We start from the raw sequence: 20,512 nt of genomic DNA, 5'->3' as shown, positions 1-20,512 counted from the left end.
TTGAGGCCTGATTTGTTATTAACCATATTAGGATATTCCTTATTTTTAAAAAAATCTCTAAGGCGGATCTTTCTAAAGAAACTTTGTAGGTCTCTTTCAAGGTTAAATTTATCTAGTGGCGTACATATTGCATATCCTAATCCCTTCTCTAGTACAGATATTTCATATTTGGTTAACGTCTTATTAGAGAGATTGATAATTGATGCCTTATTATCTAATCCCACATTGTTTGACTCCTGGTTTTCATGTACGGACGCTTCTGTGGTGGATTCTGGGGGTAGAAGTTCCCTCTCCCCCTTCCTCTGCCACGGAATTGCCCGGGATTGAATTGTCGCTGTTCTAAAAAAGAAAGCGATTCCTTGCTTGTGCCAGGTGTAGGTTCAGTTCCTTTTCTAGTTTCTTGTGAATTTTCATTTTCTGATTCTGAGTTTGTGTAGGAGGTATCTAGGAAAGTAACTCTCTTCTTTTGAAAGTTTCTTCTAGGTTGTTGCCAGTTATTTCGATAGTAGGTATCCTCTCTAGGTCTATCAAAGAAATCTTTTTGGAGATATGGATATACAATCTCAAGGTTGTATTTAGTTACATCTTTTTTGAACTTATTCGATTTTTTATTAAGAAGATATTCTCTGTATCCTGATATATCGTTTTGGATTTCCTCTAACTTTTTTTTGGCATCTTCTAGTGAGGTGTTCTCTTTTAGTTTCATTTCCATTTCCTCAATCTCAGATCTTTCTAAGACAAGAAACTGCCAACTTTCCAAAAGTGCCATTTTAAAAAATTGTAATTTAAAATCCGACTTAACCATGAGTTAACATTTTAAATTCCAATCCCATAGACATCACACAGGAACTGATTTCCTATCCTCATTTGGAAATTACACTTGTAAAATACAATAAGGTGACTTCAATGTTATCCTGTAGGAGAGATATATGCCCTGCAGTAGGAAAAAAATCAAAAATGTAAGACTTTTTGACTACCAGGACATGTAAAAATCAAAACTACATGTCCAACTTTTTCAATACACAGCGCCTCGCCCTTGGGACTGTCCAGGGTCCACCTTAGGGGTGGCTTATATGTATTAAAAAGAAAGGGTTGAGCCTGGCAAAAGGTTTACTTTGATAGGCCAAAATGGCAGTTTAAAACAAACTGCAGACACAGGCTGCAATGGCAGGACTGAGACAAGTTTAAGGTGTTACTTAAGTGGGTGACACAATAGGTGCTGCAGGCCCACCAGTGCAAAAAGCACAATTGATGAATGGAATGCTGAAACAACGTCAAACATTCACCCCCAGTACAGCGATCTGCACCTAAATCCATCATTTATTTGCACACCATGATATTCCAGTTTGTACCCAGCCATATGCAAATCAGTCTTGACCCTGCCTCCCATGGGAACAGTCCAGTCTGAACTGCCAGGCCAGGTCTTCCCTGGACCAGATTCAAGCATCCTGGGACTGATTTCAGGGTATCGCCCCTCATCAGCCAGGCTAGCTTGACTCCAGTGGCATGGAGAGCATGGGACCAACGTCTTTGGCATACCCTCCCCACTTAGAGCACAAATGCAAAAAGAACAATTGATGGATGGAATGCTGAAACAATGTCAAACATTCACCCCCAGTACAGAAATCGGGGCCTAAATCCATTGTTTTTGTGCACACCAGTAGCATTTCATTAACAGGTCATGGGCACAGGTAGTTCCACCTTACTAGAGAATTACAAGTAAATGTAATATGACAATTGGAGATAAGCCACACTAACATGTTTTAAGGAGAGAACACAAACACTTTAGCAGTGGTAAAGTGCACAGAGTCCTAAGGCCAGCAAAAACACAGGGTCTGAAGCAAAATGTTAGGGGAAAACCACACCCAAGATGCCAGCCTAACTGAGACCCACTTTGGGTGCACCTCATCACAAACAGTTCAAGGACTCTACTTTTGAGCCTCTCACTTAGGAAAATCATACAGTGCACCTGCTGGGGTAATCAGAGTATTATCTGTAAGTAAATTATGAAATCAGGAGGCTGTCAAGGTGTGACCAAAACAGGGCCTTGTGAGTCTACAACTAACATCAGGCTGTGAAACCTTGTGCACCTTCCCTGGATAATCCATTCATTGAAACATATTACTTCCTATTGCGGGTTCTGGTGACCTCTGACCTAAATATGCTTTGCATCTCCAGAGATGCCAGGAGGTAGGAGTTTCTGTTACTCAGCAGTGTTCCCTCTGATGTCCAAAGCCGAGCTACTTTTGATTCCCCAAAAATAGGTTTCCCTTATATTCTATTTAGTCATTACATCCTGCTAATGTGTGATTCAACATTGTTCAGTACATAAGCTGTAACTGTGATGCCACCTGCCAAGTTTCTGAGAATGCCAATGAGGAAGAGTTCTCTGGCAGTGGAAAATGCCAGTGGCGGTGAGGTGCCCAGCGTGTGCAGTGCATGCTGGGAGGGTGGTTCCTGGGAAGGATCGACACAAGCTGTAATTATACCCTGAGGTTTTCTTTCAGAGAAACTGTGCTATCTATACAGTGGCAGCAGGTTTGTCCACTTGTAAACTACCTTACTCAATATTCTTGGGAAAAGGGAGGAGAGGCGATGACGAGCACTGGTGGCACTGCCAACCATGCCAGCCTCCTCAAAGGCTTTGCGCAAGTCATGTGTACCAGATCAGGTTTCCTAAGGTCAGGGACAGAAGTGTGAGGCACAAATGGACAAAGAAAAGGGAAGCTCCCATTTCTATATGAAGGAGGAAAAGATGTAAATAGTGTATGCCCACACTGGGGTCCTGATTCATAAAGAGCCTCCACAGTGATGGCGGAGGCTCTGTAGCCTTGGCATAGTTTCTGAACTCATGGCGGAATCTCTGGGCTGCAATTTCTCATTGCGGAGATTCCACCACGAGTGTGGATCCTTCAGCCCAACTGCATAGCCTCCATCATGACTGCGGAGGCTCTTTGTGAATATGGCCCTTGGTGTGTGCACTAAGAGTGCTGAGGTCAGTCATTTCAACTTTATTGTGGCCATTAGCCATAAAAGCACAGATCATCACCGTTAAAAAATTAAACAACTCAGGATGTGGACAGTATCAAAATGGCACATAAGCAACAATCAATTGTGCTAAAAGAAAAGAATATATTTGTGATTAGAAGTAAAAATAACAATGATACTAAAACCAATCCAGTCCCACTAGGAAGACATAATAATACTACAGTAGCAGCAAATGGACCCCAGTTAATCATAATATTATTTAATAAAAAGAATAAATAAAAACATGTAAATAAACAGTGTCCAGAAACCCTAAAAGAAACAAATAATCAACCACACAATGTCAACCAATTACATGACACCTATATAAAAAAATATAAAAGGAGAAAATAATCTGACCTTAGCTGTAGGTGGGGAGGTAGTTCATTTAAGTCTACGTCTTCCCATATTTAAAGAAACTGGGAGACTGCGAGAACTATATGATGGGCTGTATTGGATCGTAAAATTCTTTTGGCAGATTTGTGGTCCCTGACCCCCAGGTAGTGAAATAATGGGACAATTCAGACCCTTCTATGAGTGTGGTACTAGGGGCAAAAGAAGAAGACTTGCCCAACAGTTTCCTTAAACCCACGGCAAAAGGGACAACTCATCTCCAGCTCGGAAATGGAATGCTGCCATCTCGCCGTAAATGGTCGTAGCAGCAGGGTCCCAAACCAAAATTTAATGTACAATGCTCCGGCAGCCAGAGGTTCATTGTCATCCATATACTCTTCCAAGGCTTGGGAATCCATGAATTCTAAAATGACTGCTTTCAGGAAGCCCACATTCCCATGCCTGTTAAACCCTTAAGATATATATCTCCAATTCATTTCTTTTAACATGGGCTTTGTAACCCTACCAGCAGGTTCTGGATGCCCCCAGAGGGTCTAAGAGCCAATCCCTGCTAGGCTGTTTTTGATGTATTCTAACCAAGTAATCACATCGACCCCACAGCAATTTAAAATGTCTTCAAGACCCATCCTTTAGTTGTGTGACCACGGGGAATTCGAGATCAGCAGGGTATCGTTCACAAACAGGAGTGCCGGCATCTTCCTATTAGCCAAGGCATGGGCATCATGGTTGCACTGTTCCAAGTGAGTCACTAGATCATTAATGAAAAGCAGAAAAAGGGTTGGGGATAAGACACAACCTTGTCTCACACCCTGGGATACTGGAATAGGTTCCATCAACTCCCCGGAAGTCCCACATCCACCCTGGCATAGGTATTCATTTTTTTTTTTTTTAAACATGTTTTTATTGCAGCATTATGAACAAAACATCCATTAAGGCAACCGGTACCCGCTTATAGTCTCAAATCACACCCAGCGTTATAACAGTGCACACAGCCATTCAGCCCACATCCCGGGGGCCGGGCGGCATGTTAAGACAGTGATTCATAGTAGTATGACAATCGCCTCATAGCGAAGCCCGGTACACAACCTATTATAGTATCTGCATTTATTCCCATCAGACTCCCTCCCCAATACAAAATACCGCCAGCCAGAAGCAACCCCTCGAAGTGGGTGACACTAGTATTGCCCGTGTCCACAGCCTCCGTCCCCATCGGCGCCCTCCCACGTTAGCAGTGCCTAAGGCCTATCAGTCATCACCTTCTAGGTGCCCAAGGAGAGCTGCCCACGCGCCCCGTACCCCGGTGGTCAGCAATCAGGGATCCTTCCTGCCTGCACTCGTCTTAACACTACAACAATACCCAGTAACTCCCCCCCACCCACCCCACCCCCCAACTGCTGCTGGTGTGGGCCATACCAGTGGTCTCTAACGCTAATGCGTGCCATTCATCGGGGTTGGCATATAGTCTCCCCAGCCTCAAGGAACCCCGCTCTCCGGATGTTCGTGCTCCGTACGCTACAGCCGGTGGTCTTGCAGAGCTTGTACTATCATCTCCCAGGCCCTCACCCACTCCAAACCCTTCTCGTTATCCGCCTCGGTGGCCTGTCGCCTTCTAAGCACACTCTCGCATCTAGACCATTTCAGCAGCTCAGACATCCATCTCCCAACTTATGGGCCCTCCCGGGATTTCCAGTGCCATGTAATTTCTCTCTGGGCCAGCATGAGACCTAAGTCAATGAATTTGCTCGTCACCTTCGTCTTTGCCGTGTGAGGGAACCAAAGTAGTAGACATGCCGCCATGTCAAACTCCACCTCCCGGTCAGTTACTGCATTCAAAAGCTCTCCCACCTCAGCCCAGTATGTCCCGAGCTTCGGGCACCCCCACAGTAGGTGGTCTAGCTCGGCCCCCAGCGCTAAGCATCTCGGGCAAGCCGCATCCTGCACCTTAAAGTATCGTCTAATCTTTCCCGGGGTCAAATAGGCCCTATGGAGGACGAAGAAATGTACCTGCTGAAAACGGGCATTCCCACTACCCTTCCAAGTCCTCCGCATGATGTGGCTCCAGACCGTGTCCGGAATGGGTTTGCCTATGCTTTCCTCCCACCGCTCCTTTAGTGCCGTGAGCGGCTCCAGTCCCTCCCGTAACAGTCTAGAATGGAGGCAGGTCACCGCCTTAATCGTTCCCGCCACCATCACCACATACTGGCAGGTCAGGGTTGCGGTAGGTTCCACCAACCCTTCCCTCCAATGCTTTTGTATCGCCGCACTCACCGCCGCATGCAGGAGGTAACTCCCATCCGGGAGGCCAAATTGCTCCTGCAAGACCCCGAAGGGGGCCAGCGCCCCGTCAACGTAGAGGTCCCCCACAATCTGCAGCCCCAGCTCTTCCCACTCTGCCAACGGGGACCAATCGCCTCCATGCGGCAACGCTGTCAGCATCCCCAAAGGGATCTCCGGTGCATAAGGTCGCGCCGCTTTCGCTCTCTTCATACTCCTTTGCCAGCATAGCCGAAGAGTTCTCTCCTCTATGGATAAGCCTCTCAGGTCTAATTGCTGTTGCATAACTATGTAAGATAGAATGTGCCTCTGGATGCCGGTCCCCCGCTCTTGTTCCGGGCCTCTAAACACTTTAGCAACGTTCTGTGTCAGCACTTGTAGCTGTGCCGCCAGGTAGTATAATTCGAAATCAGGGACCGCCATTCCTCCCTCGATTTTAGGCCACATCAGAGTAGTCAAGGCCACCCTCCGCCGTCCGGTCCCCCACAGGAAACCAATAACCTGCGTCCTCAAATCTTTGAAAATCCGCTGTGGGATCCAGACTGGCAGGGTGCGGAAGTAATAGAGCAGCCGGGGCAGAGCCACCATCTTTAACAGCGCAACCCGACCCAGCACCGACAGCGGGAGGGAGGCCCAGAAGGTCATGCACCCCTTCAGGGCCCTTATACAATGCCCTATATTACCTTCCAACAGGTTCACGATGTCGTGGTATATTCGGACCCCCAGATAGGTGAAGCACGTAGCCTCCCAGACCACATCCACAGTGGGAGGGGAATATGGCACATCCGCCCGCAGCGGGAAAATACAAGTTTTGGTCCAATTGACCTTGAGGCCCGATAGCCTGCCAAAGCCCGACAGCCCATAGCCCCCACCAGAGCGTCGCCGGTATCTGCTAGGTACAATAAGAGGTCATCAGCGTACAGCGAGATATGATGTGTCGCCTCCCCACTCCTAACCCCGCCGTACACCGCCCCTGTCCTCGCTTGTGCCGCAAGAGGTTCCATCGCCAAGGCGAACAACAGGGGAGACAGCGAGCAACCTTGTCTCGTCCCCCTGCGTACCAGATAATCTGAGGATATGACCGCTCCCAGCCGTACCCTGGCCGTAGCAGAGGAGTAGAGGACCCTCGTCCAACGCCCAAAACCCTCCCCCAGGCCGAACTTCTCGAGCACCTCATCGAGGTACCCCCATTCGAGGCTGTCAAAAGCCTTCTCGATATCAACGGATAACACTGCTGGTTTCTGATCAGGGTCCCAAACACTGTCTATGATACGGACCAGGCGGCGAATATTTATGGCCGTGCTCCTGGTGGGGATAAATCCAGCTTGGTCCTCATGAACCAGCTTGGTCATATGTGGCAGTAATCTAGTGGCTAGGATGCGACTCAGTATTTTATAATCAACCGTCAACATAGACAAAGGTCTATACAACGTCACATCGGAAGCGTCCCTGCCGAGCTTCAGCAGCGGCACCACCAATGCCTCCCTCATCGACTGGGGCAGACGCCCCAGCGTCATGGCTTCAGCGTAGACCAGCAAGAGCCTGGGTGCCAAGACATCCACATACTGCGCATAGAATTCGATCGGCAGGCCATCCACCCCTGGCATTTTGTTTCTGGCCATCTGCTTGATGGCCACCCGGATCTCCAGTAGTGTGATGGGCCCGCCCAGTTCTGTCGCGGTTTCGACATCCAACCTCAGGAGATAAATAGTCTCCAGATAGTCAGTTATTGTGGAGCCCTCCACCCCCAGTTGGCTCTCATAGAGGCCCGTGTAGTACGACCGGAAGCGCTTCAGTACTGCCTTTTGTGAATAGACCACCTCCCCTGTCTCCGTTCGAATGCTCATGACCGGGCAACCTCGGGATTCTGGGTTAGCTAGTCTAGCTAGTAGCGTTCCTACCTTGTCCCTTTCCGCATGCACTCTGATGACATACAACTTGTAATCAAAACACCGCACCCGCTCTGTTTCAGTCGCAACCAGCTCCTTCGCCTCAAGCAGCCTGTCCTGTAAGTCTGGTCGCTCGGGCCTACGCTGTTCTAGATCCCGCAGCACACCCTCCGCCTTCCCCAGAGCAGCCAGGACTGTTGACCGTACACTCGAAAATCTGCCCATACAAATGCCTCTGGTCACCACCTTCATTGCATCCCATTCTATCGATCTCGTGGTAGTTGATCCCTCATTCTCCCTAAAGTAGTGCTCGATGCCCTGTAGGACCGCATCATTAAACACCAGGTCTTCCAATGCAGCAGGTCGCAGCCGCCATGTTGGAACTGCTGACCTCGGCCGCTGCCACTGCACCACCAGCAGCAACGGGTTATGGTCTGAAATGGTTCTAGTGAGATACTCCGTGTGGACCATCACAGGAGCCAGGGAACCGCTGCACAGAATGGAGTCTATCCTAACATGCAGCGCGTACAACGCGGAGAAAAAGGAATAGTCCCGAACTCCTGGATGTTGCTCCCTCCACACATCTATTAGTCCCCACCTCTCCTGCCAGTCTGCCCTGTGCGCCGCTAACCGGCACACCGGGGAGTCGGCCAATGGCGGATGCGACCTATCCAGTGCCACATCCGTGATCGAGTTGAAGTCCCCTCCTATCAATATAGGGTCCGCTAAGAAGTGCGCCAGTGAGCCCGTCAGGCTAGCAAAAAAGCGGGCCTGGTCCGTATTGGGAGCATATATACTGCACAAGACTACTTCCTGACCATAGAGCCTCCCCTCCACCGCCACAAATCTACTCTCCGGGTCCACCAACTGATTCGTGGCCTGGAATGGGACCCCCGCTCTCACCCACACCAACACCCCCCTGGCAAACGCTGAGTACGTAGTACCAAACACCTGGCCACGCCATCTCCTCTGCAGCGCAGTGTATTCCTGCTTAGTTAAGTGAGTTTCTTGCAGGAGTGCAATTTGGATGCCGCGCCTCACCAGGTGGGCGTGTACCTTATACCTTCTAGTCATAGTTCGGAGTCCACGGACATTCCACGTGAGGCATTTAAAATTAGGTAATGTCCCCATTGCAGCCAATACCCCACCCTTGCACCAGTGTCCCTGGACCACCCACAGCAGCGCAGTAGAACCCCCTAACCAAAACACCCCCACAAACTCCCCCCCTCCCACTCCCCAGAACAGGACCCAATAATGCAATATCAGCCCCCATCCAAACCTGCAACCCTCCAAACATTCCCTACTCTGTGGTCGTCGCCACAGAAGGCCTTAAGGGCACCGCGAGGGTGATTCAGAGCCGACCCAGGGCAGGCCAAGCCCCCGCCCCGAGCCCACGATCCCCTGTGTGTCTCAACACAATACCTGCGAGTCCGCTGAGCACCAGGACCCCCAGCTAGACCAGGAGTTGTGAATATGGCCTCACTCCCAGTGTCATTCGTTAAATAGGCCATCAGCCGTTTGGGGGTGACCGCCGGCCTCCCGGAACTTTCAGCCTCCGAGACCTCTCCGCCGGACTGTCCGCCCTCCTCACCAGAGTCCGAGCCCACCGATATCCTCTCCTGTTGTGAGCCCGTGACGATCGCCGTTGCAGTCAGCGCTCCCCGTCTGTCGTCCGCCATCTGTTCATCTCGCACCGCTCTCTGGAGTTTATTACGTTTGCGGATGCGTTGGGATTTCCGCACCTGGACCGGCTTCTGTCGCTCCCTCTCACCCTTCCCCCCACGGGCCGTTCCAGCGCGATACGACTCCAGCCACGACCATACCTCATCAGGGGCCTGAAAGAAGTGGGTCGTTCCGCCCAAAATCACTCGTAGCTTCGCCGGAAAAAGCAAGGAATATTGTAAGCCCTCACTCCTCAGTTCTTTTTTCACAGCCAAAAAAGAAGCCCTGTTCTTCTGGACCTCCTGCGTGTAGTCGGGGAACACCGTGACTTAGCTATTTGCCACCTGAAAGGGGCCCTCCGAGCGCGCCCTCTGTATCAATAGATCTCTGTCCCTGTAATGCAATAGTCTGACCACCATTGGTCTGGGAGGGCAGCCCTGCGCAGGCGGTCGGGCCGGGACCCTATGCGCTCGCTCCAGGGAAAAGAAGGGGGAGAGACCCTCCGGGGCCACAGTCGTCTTAAACCAGTTCTCCATATAGGCCACAGCATCATCCCCTTCAACGTTTTCCGGCAGGCCCACTACCCTCACGTTGTTCCTCCTATTGTGACCTTCGGCGTCCTCCGCCCGTTTCTCTAGCGTCGCCAGGCGGCCAAGGATATCAGCGAGTTTGCGTTCCGCGGTCACCGCTGCCGGTTTGAGCTCCTGTAGCAGTAACTCATTGTCCTTCACTCTATCCGAAAGTTTAGCATGATCTGCCCTCAAGAGGCCCAGTCCGGTGGCGACCTGTGCTATGTCTTGATGCAAGGCCTCCTTTGTCGCGGTGATCGCCTCCAGTATCCCATCCAGCCGTTTATTCAGGCGACGTTCCTGCGCCGAGCCCTCCGAGTCATTGTGGGCCCCGCCAGCCGCGGCCGACATCGCCTCCTGGCCGTGCCCGGGAGTCAAATGCGGTGCAACGCCTTTAGTGGCCATCCCGCCCCGTGCGAGCGCCATTTCAGGGCACCTCTGGAGGACGAGCCGGTTCCAATGTCCATCCACTGCGGGAGAGAGGGTCCAGAGCCCGCTTCCCACACAATGAGGTCGGTGTCCTCCTCGAAGGCCGGCCGCCACCCCCAGGGCCCGATGGCTTGGCAGTCCGTATACCCCCTTCTCGTGGCGAGCAGGCTGCCCCCCAGCCAATACCTCCCGGCCCAGGCGCTGGCAGCCCCTCGCCTCCTTCTGCGTGCCAACGAACGCCACCCAGGTCAAGGCAGGGCCTCTCGCCACACCGCGCAGCATCAACGGCAGTGCGGGCTCACCTCATCTTCGAGCCAACGCCGAGGAAGACCCAGCTCGACTCACCCAGCGGGGCCAGCCGTGCACCCCGGGGGGCGCTACTCCACAGCAGTCCGGCGCGCCTGTTCCCAGTCCTCCTCAATCGGGGTACTTCTGGCCCTCCAGCGAGCCACCAACGACCGCCTACAACCACTGGGTGCGTCTCACCCGGTCCCACTACCAGCTCTCGTGTCCCACCGGGGCCTGTCCCCCTCGCCGCTCAGCAGCCACTCCTGACAGCCATGACCCTACGCAGGCAGCCGCGCCTCAGCGGGGTCGGCGGTGGTGGCATCGAATCAGCCCCGAGGTTGGGCACGGTATCCACCACTCTCTGCTCCCGCGCCGTCTCCGCTGCGCGCCTCCGTGTTCGGCGCCCCGGCCTGACGCCGCCCGTGTCCTGGCAGCCGCCGGCGCTCCGGGCCTCAATCCAGGAGCTGGGCCCACCTCGCGAGGCCGCCGCGCTCGGCAATGGGGGGAGGGGCGGCACAATCCCTCGCCGCTGCCGCGGCGGAATGCCTCTCTCACCGATGCTGGGTCCCTGGGATCGTAGACGGCGGGGGACCGGCTCCACCCAGTCCCGCAGGAGGAGAGCCACCCCTCGCTTCAGCCGCGATCCTCTGTCCGTCCCTTGTTAGGCTCCGTTGCTCGGGGCCGCCGCCATCGTGCCCTCAGGTTGCCACACGTCCCGGCTCCAAGATCAGGCTCCAGCACCTCGCCTGGGCTCTTGCGGTCGCGTTTTCACTGTCCGCTGCAGCCCCGGTGCCCAGCGCAACAAGCTCGCGCCACCAGCGGCGCTTTTCGGAAGGTAGACAGGATAATTATCGGGGATCTGGCACGGAGCTGCAGGCTCACGCCGCCATCCCGATCGGCATCCAAACCATGCCCCCCCTGGCATAGGTATTCATATGCAACTCTTTTATACAATCCACAAGATATTTCGAAACACCCATGTTGGTCAAAACTTCACAAATGCTGTCCAGAGGTCGACAAAAATAGCGTATAACTGCCCCCACCCAGTGTGACCTATTTCCAATATACCAGCTGCAATTGGAGGATCTGGTCGATGGTACTGGTCCCAGCTTTAAACCCCACTTGTAAGGGTGTGAGCCCGTCTGTAACCTCCATCCAATCCTGCAGCTGACTCAATAGAATTCGACTCAAGAGCGTCTGCGAAATATCGATGAGACTTATCGGTCGATAATTCAATTGAAGTGACCTAGGGCCCTTTTTATCAATTGGAATAATCTCGGCCCCAGCCCATGACGGTGGCATTGGTAGACCATGCATAATGCTACTATAAAACAAGGTAAAATTGGGACCCCAGAGTATGGCCCCTAGATTTTCTTCTCTGCTTTAAAGAGATCTCCTTTAACATTGTCCAGGCTGGGCTCTTTCCCTGGAGAGATCGAATCAAAAGCATTAACCACTGAAGATGGCCGCCTGATTAGGAAGCTCCGCTCGACCAGACGCCACCACAATCATTTAGGTGCGTTTCCTCACAATTCTGACACACGGTCCTTAGAGCTATCAACAGCGGAACACCTCCAGATCATGGTGAGCCGTTTTGCATTTTGAAGCGCGTTGTGCTTCTCATCAATTTTTGCCGATTTTCAGCGCGCCTCAGAGCAGCCGCCATTTTGTCTCTTGATGCCTCATAATCTCTCTCCTCATAACTGCTGCTGACTATGCATTTTCTCAACGGTTGCTAATCTTTGAGGTTATTTTGGAACCTGGAAGAGCACAACATGACCTGCCTGTGTGTTTTTATGCTCCAATAATACATCTCTTCATCATTTTAGCGGTCCTCTCTTTCTGATATATCTACTGTGGTGATTCCTTTCATGAAGACTCCGCATCACTTATAGTAATCCAGGCTCCTCCTCTCCTTAACTCACGTCTTGGGACTATTTTTCCAGGGAATTTGCTTCTTGGTACATTGCTCCTACAGTTCGTTTTTCTCCTCTATTACAACGCGCATTTTTTGCTGGATTGATGTTTGTATATGGGCAGAATAAGCAAACCTCAATTTATCTTTGTTCCTAAAGCTTCCTCCACAGCGATGCCAAAGCCTCCTGTATCCTCCATATTTACTACTTCATCATCCACTACTGATATGGCTGGAGTGACTTCTGCTCGCAATCAGTCGTCGCAATCAACTCCACATAAATCTTCCCTGTCTACCTTAACATCTAAAAGACTGAAACAAGACCCTCCGTCTCCAGATAAGACATCTCCTACCATCTCCTTGGAGCTGCTATTGGATTAAATACGTGCCTTATGCCCGTTTGTGGAAGAGACGAACAGTAAAATGCAGTTTCTGGAGGAAAAATGGTCTTCAATGGAAGGTAGGATCTCTATAGTGGAGCAACAACTTTCGACTGTTCAAGGTGAATCTCAAAGACTTTCCTCCCTGGAGAAAGAGGTTCGTAAACTCTAGCAACACACTGAAGATTTGGAAAATCGCAATAGGAGGAATAACCTACGAATTTATGGATTACCTGAAGCTTTGGAAGGGGAAGATCCTGTTGCTTTTTTTACCTCTTTCCTTCTGAAATTACTGGATATGCCTACATCAACATCTCTCAATATTCAGAGAGCCCACAGACTTGGCCCTCGTCCTTTGCTTTCTTCTTCCGCGGTCAGACCCCGGGGAGTCATTATCCTCTTTTTGAAATTTACTGACCTACTCTCAGCCCTTTCTGCAGCCAAAGCTAAACGACAATTTCTTGGCCTGGTCAGAAAGTTTTTCTATCTCAAGATGTCTCCAATGTTACAGCGGCCAGGCGCTAAGAGTTCCTCAGTCTTCGACCACCTCTTCGCTCATTGGGAGCCCGCTATGGCCTCTTTCATCCTTGCATTTTCAAAGTGACCTTCCAAAATCGCACTCTTTCCTTTGAAGACCCTGCAGATCTTAGGAAGTTCATACACTCTCATACTTCAACCAATATGGATACTGCTGGTTCTCCTAATGGCTGACATATTATGTTAATTTTTGTATTCTGCTCACAGCTTTCATATTGTTAATGTATGATCTGAATATGTGTTTATCTCTACTGCTGTTTTTATCTTCCCTACCCTTTTTTGTATTCATCATCATCATCATCATCATCTTCATCTTTATTTCGGTCACTTTAGACCATAAAAGAATGCAGCGGTTATACAGTTGTAAATTACACAATATAAAAAATCACACTTAGTTGAATTAAAATTTATCATAGAACAATTGAGTTAAAATCATCAGAAATATTCATTTAACCATGTCTAACTTAATACAGCGATTACGGCTGAACCACACTGCTGTTAAAAATTTTGCGACTGCGAATACAATTGGGGCGGATTAATCTGTCTTTAAAATTCTATATGCTGGAAGATGATGCCTAAAACCAAGGTTTTTAAGGAGTGGGACAAGCCAATAATTCCTAGCTCTTTGGTAGGCTGGACAGAAAAATATGATGTGCAAGTCAGTCTCTCGCGGGTGTGCACATGCTGGGCATTGCACTGAAGGCTGGGGCTTAGTTCAGAGATCAGTGAGTGCCCTGAGGGAAAGAGTGCCATATCGCCACTGCATGTATAACTTCCTTGTATTTGGAGGGCTAATATCATCAAAGGCGAGCTCTAAGTGATATGAATCTTTAAATTTAAGGAAATAATTAGATAAGGACCCCTCTCGTGTACTCTCAATAGAGACGCGTAACTTGTGCTCATAATAAACCTTTGAGATGGATTTGCGTGAGATCCTGCAACATACATTTGCTGGATCAAGCCACAAATCTGGTCTTCCTAATGTCTCGAATGTTTGTTTAATGTATCTTAACCATGGGATTTGTACGGCATTAGGTAGGCGCAAGATCTCTACGAGCTCAGCCCTGTAGTTGGATAATTCCGGCGTGCTCCAGATTTTGCGCCAAAAAGTTAGGGGTTTAAGTCCCAACTCCTCTGTAATGGGTCTTAGGCCCAGGTCTAATCTCAATGGGAGGAGTGGGGTACTGGACGGTAAAGCTGCCAATTGCCTTATAAAGTTATTCTCCGTAATCTGCAATTTCTGAGCAGCTACGTGCCCCCATATTTCACCCCCGTAGGTCACTGCCCCTCTAGCCTGCATTTTGTAAATTTGCAGGGGGGGACAAAATGGCTTGTAAATCGACCCGCTTATCATCCTACATATAACACCCGTTAACTGGACCAGTTTCAAATTTGCCTTGGTTCGGTGCGAGCCCCATATCATAGTCTGGTTGATTGTTACCCCCAGATAATCGAACGTAAAAACCCTCTCTAATCTAGAGGACCCTATCATAGGATTTGGGCGTGTTGAGGAGGGCGGGTTGAGGATCATATACTTAGTTTTTAAAGCATTGATCTCCAGTCCGCGCTTCACACAGAAGTTCGAAAACCCATCCAGCACCCGTTGTATGCCCATGGGGGATTTAGAAAGCAGCAGGGTGTCATCTGCAAACATGATAGCAGGCACCCTGCTGCCATTTAGCTTGGGGGCGTCAATGTTGCTCAACCCAATAAGATGGTTGATGACCCCGTTGACAAAGAGGCAGAACAGGGTCGGTGCAAGCACACAACCCTGTCTTACCCCCCCCGTCAACGGGGAAGCTGTCCGAGAGAACTCCCCCTCTACCACACCTAACCTTAGCAAAATTCCCCTGATGTAATCTTATCAGGATTAGTAGGATGTCAGCAGGAACCCCTAGGTCCATTAGGACAGTCCATAGTTTGTCCCTTGGTACTAAATCGAAGGCCGCTCGCAAGTCCACAAAAACCGTGTACAAGCAACCACCCTCGATTAGCGCGGTCTTCCAGTATAAGAGATTCAAACGAAAAATCTGGTCTGTGGTTGAAACACCCTCTCTGAACCCTGCTTGATATGGACTCATGATTGCACATTCTTCAATCCATTTCTGGAGGCGGTTAAGTATCAGTCTATCGAAAATCTTTTGAGGAACATCGATAAGACTGATGGGTCTGTAGTTGGCTGGGAGCAGAGGCGATCCCTTTTTAAATATTGGGACAATCTCTGCACCCAGCCAAGTATCTGGCACCTCCATACCCCCCAAAACGGAATTAAATAGTGTCGTTAAATAGGGTGCCCAGACATCCTGTTCTTGTTTAAATAGGTCGCCCGGCAGGCCATCTAAACCGGGTGCCTTGCCTGATGCCAACCCTGCAATGGCCACTCGGACCTCCATTACTGTGAATGGAACCACTTTCGGAGAGTTGCTGACAATCTGTGTGGGATTTATCCTTGCCCCATCAACTACCCTATATAGGGACTGGAAGTGGTCTTGCCATGCCTTGGCTGAGATGTTGGGCTCTATTGCAGAGACCAGCTCCTCAGACCCTGTATTCACATTGCGCCAAAATTTACGTGAATCTCCACCTGCCAGGGAGATAGTGAGTTTTTCCCACTTTTCATACTCCCATTCGCTTTTTGCATGGGTGGTCAGGCGCTTATAGGCCGTTCTCCTGGCCCTGATCTCCACACTCCCCTTCCCCTCCTTTATCGAGGCCAGGAGATCAGTTTTTGCCTTACGGCATGTGGTGTTGTACCAAAGGGGACAAACAGCACGTCCGTTAGCCCTTTTTGGTATGGCGAAAAGAATTTCAGACACCGATTTAATGAGGTCCTCGTGCAGCAGCCCCAGCTGTTTGCATATACCCAGTGTACTAACTTGCTCCATTAGTGCGTGGACCTTTTCGAGTGTGGGGATAACCCGGGCATATAGCCTGGATATCTTCCCTGGGTTAGAAGCTAATTTCTCCTACTTCACTCTTCGTCTATTATTCGTAAGGCCTAACCCCACCTCGGGAGCATCCACCTGCTCCCCCCTGGCCTCAAGACCGGGATGGTCATATTCCAGTTCCAATGCGTTGTGGTCACTGTCTTCCCTTGATATCACCCGGAAGTCTCTGATAAGCGACCACGAGGCCAATGGAACTAGAATATAGTCAAGTCTTGACTCCCTACCCACTCTATTGTATGTGCATTTTGGAGGGATATCAGATTTTATCCGTCCATTACAGGCCCGGACACCATATTTCAGAGTTAGGGATGTATTTTGTACAGCCAGAGGCGTCCAAGCTCTTGGGGCCGGGGCTTCCAATGGGGGTACAGACCACGCCGCGTCCTCCTCCTGGGCCAGACCGTCCAGTAGGCCAGAAAGCGGCTCGAAATGGCAATTCAAGTCACCTCCTATTAAAAAAGGAATACCCTCAGGGATTTCACTTAGGGCATCCGCAAGCTCCTCGATAGTACGCGACTCTTGCGTGATATTAACTGGTCTGGAATAAACATTTACCAGCAGAAGACTATGTGAGTTAGGCCACTCCAACAATACAGCAAGAATATCCTCCTTGCTCAGTGGAAGAACAACGGCCCTGCATCCCAAGTCATTGGCCACCCAGGTTGCAAGTCCTCCCGAAGGACGCCCCCTGCCCCCCCATTTTGCATTTATGGAGAATACTGCAAAACCTGTGCAAGTGACTTCTTCTCTCACCCAGGTTTCTTGGAACAAGCATATATCTTTGCCTTCGATGAAGGAGCTCCAGTCCGGGCATTTCAGTTTATTGCCCAAGCCCGCCACGTTCCAAGATACTATCTTCAGAGAGGAACAATTAGTTCTCTCGGTTAGTGAATTTGGGAGCATATCCATACTAGAATGCATCCCCAATAGTGTATTGGTATCTGAGCTACCGTCTTGGGCCGCTGTCACCTCACTTGCAATGAGTGGAGAACTAACGGTCCTTATAGATACCTCACCATTGGTGTATTTCTCCTCGGGGTTGACCTTCCCCCCGGGGGTAGCTAGGCGTTTTGTAAGTGTAGGAGCCCTATTTTGACCTGTGTCCTCCCCTCCCCCCGTCTGACTCGGTCAATCTACCATATCTAGGTTACTAAACCTGTTACGGGTAGGAAAGTGATCGTATCGCTGAAATCTGGGAAGATGGGGGCCCCCTCTTACTCTAGCACCCCATCTGCCTCCTCTCCTATGTACTAATTCCCATCCCTCCTCTTCCTGCTCATGTCTTATGGGTGGATAAAAGAATGATAAAGGTAGGGATTGGATGGAAGTCTCCTGGTCATGGTATGGCCAACTACATATGTATGAGACGGTCATGGGGTCCCTGAAGTTAACCAGGACACAGTCTCCATGGATAGATTTCCTGGTATTGCCTAGCCATGGGACTCTCCTCACCATGAGGACCTCACTCAGTATTCCTTCAGGGAGGGGCCTATTGATAGAAAGCCAGTTGATTACCTTGTTTTTTAGGGCTTCAACAGGTTCTATAGAGGATGGTTTTAATTCGGGAATGCCTGTTAAAATAACTGTGTACGGGCTTGCCTCCGGTGGCAAGTTGACTGGCCTATTTTTTATACCATTGCCCTGTTCCCCTTTTGCAGGCGCAGCTAACTTCTCCTGAGGACTTACATTTACTGCACAGTTTGAAACTTGTGGGTTTACCACTCCCGGAATTTGTGGTGTGGGATGTTGTGTTTGTATAGGCTTGGGTACAGGGCCCCTTTCCTTGGCTAGGGGCGCTAATGTGGTCTTCTTGCCACTATGGGTCAGCCTTCCTCTTACGGGTTGGCTGTCTTTTTTGGGTGCGTCTGCTAGATGTGCAATTTCCTTTTCGATATTCACTAAACAAATTTCCATCTTTGCTAATCGTACTTCTAGAGGATTTAGCATTATCCTCAGAAGAGTGCGAATATCAGAGAGAGTAATATCCTCCTCCCCAGATAATACATTTGAACTGAGGGATATCTGCCCAGATGTATGTGAAGGTGGTGCCATTTTTTTGGGTGGTGGGTTTGGCCCCTTACTAGCTATGCCATGTTTATTACCCTCACACATGGGGTTATACTTTGCAATCTTGGGCTTTCGCCCCCGGTGTTTTGTGCCCTTCTTTTCCATTTCGGGATGGCTCCCTCCGTCTCCCCCTGCGTTAGCTGCGTTAGCTGGTGAACCCTGTCAGTAGTTCCGTCCATGTTGGACAGGGTCACTTTTGCTTTAATTGGGGGTAGGGGGGCTTGGGTAATGGTAAAGGTAATATACTAAGCTCTTCAGGGGCAGAAAAATCACATTCAGTAATGGGTAAGATGGAACTACTCAAATCGGGTACATCAAGCGTACCACTTATCCCCCTGGCCCCATCATCTGGTAATTTACAATCCAGTCTTTGTTCTGGGGTGGTTGCATGTGCAAGGTGTCCCAAAGAGGATCTCCTTACCCACTCGATTTTTTGCGAAATGCGCCTTTCTAAAATAGTGATTTCGTCAATGAGGAGTGACCCCGCTTTTGCAAAATATGTGCCCAAAGTACCTTTTGCCATCCCAGCAGCCAGTGTGGTCTTACTCCTCGTCTCTCTTGTGGCCATAGTCCAAGGCTAGATGCGGGAAGTGTGATGAGGAGTCGTAGACCAGGAGGGATGACCCAGTCCCGGTCTCTCCCGTTCTCGAACGGCCTCAAACGGCCCGCTCTTTGCCCGGTCTTCGCCCCGTGCTTCGTCCCGCGCGCGTCCCGCTAGCGCGATTACTCCAGGCGTTTAAGTGAAGGGGAGGATCAGGCGGGAGTGGGCGGGAAGAGGCCCTAGCTGCACCGGTGGTAATGGCGCTGTGCAGGCTGGTCCTCGCAGTCCCACCCGCGGAATAATCAAGCAGCAAGGGCTCCCCTGGGTCCAATACACTCCACAGGGTCCGGATTAAGGTGTCACAAGCACCAGCAGTCTCCGTAGTAAGTAGAAGCTGAGAGCGGCTCCCGCGAAGCGGGGGCCGCGAGACGTTATCACAGTGTTGGAGGGAGTGGGCAGGAAGAGGCCCCAGCTGCACCGGTGGTAATGGCGCTGTGCAGGCTGGTCCTCGCAGTCCCACCCGTGGAATAATCAAGCAGCAAGGGCTCCCCTGGGTCCAATACACTCCACAGGGTCCGGATTAAGGTGTCACAAGCACCAGCAGTCTCCGTAGTCAGTAGAAGCTGCGAGCGGCACCCAATATCACAAAACTGTATTGCGGCGTTGTGCAAGATGTGCTGGGAGGAGGAGGAAGGAGCATTTATTTATATACTATTTCTCTGCCATAATATAGTTAATATAGTTAATATCAACATTTCTCATGGTTATTTTTTATGTTCTATAACTCATATTTGTTTTTATGTTTCTATTTTGTTAATTGTGTATCTTCGAACTTTTCCTTCTCTTTTTCTATGTTCTCTTAATTCCTCTTTATACTTCACAGGTTCGTCCGTCTCTTTAAGTTTTTTAATTTTTTCGGTCCGTCTACATATTTCTATTTGTTCTGGTGTGGTCCGGACTTCCTGCCTCGGGTGTTTCATCTTCCGTTCATCGGCATTGCCCCAGTCTTATCTCGTCCTTGTATGTCTTTTCAGTCGTCCTTTTTGGATATGTACTGGCTCTCCTTATATTCTTCCTCTTCCTTCTGTTTTTCCTCTTCCTTTCCTATCTCCTTTTTCCCTTTTCCATTGGTTTCTTCTTTCGCACTCCTATCACTGCATATTTCGTTCTACATACATTTTTTATGTTTTTGCATTTAGAGTTATTTCCTGGAATGTTATTAGTCCAATCAAAAGACAGTGAAACCTTTCCCATCTTGCCTCTTATAACCCTGATCTGGTTCTCCTACAAGAGACCCATCTCACAGAAATTGAGGAGTTAAAATTAAAAAGAAGCTGGGTGGGTACGGTTTTATTTTCTCCTTCTACTAAGAAAAAGAATGGTGTTGTAATTTTATGTCATAAGAAATTAAACTGCAAAGTGTTATCACCAGAAACTGACACAGAAGGTAGATGGATACTAGCTAAATTGTTAATTAATAATGTTTCTTTAACTGTTTTTAATATTTATGGTCCTACACACCCCGATTGTTCCTTCTGGCCTCGGATTACGCAAAAATGTATCCAGTTTCAAGATGATCTCTTCATACTAGGAGGTGATTGCAATCAAGTAGTAGATCCCTTTCTTGACCGTCAA

This window comes from Triturus cristatus, chromosome 9 (assembly GCF_964204655.1).
Source record: "Triturus cristatus chromosome 9, aTriCri1.1, whole genome shotgun sequence".
Classification (NCBI taxonomy): Eukaryota; Metazoa; Chordata; class Amphibia; order Caudata; family Salamandridae; genus Triturus; species Triturus cristatus.
This window is presented reverse-complemented; position numbering follows the sequence as displayed.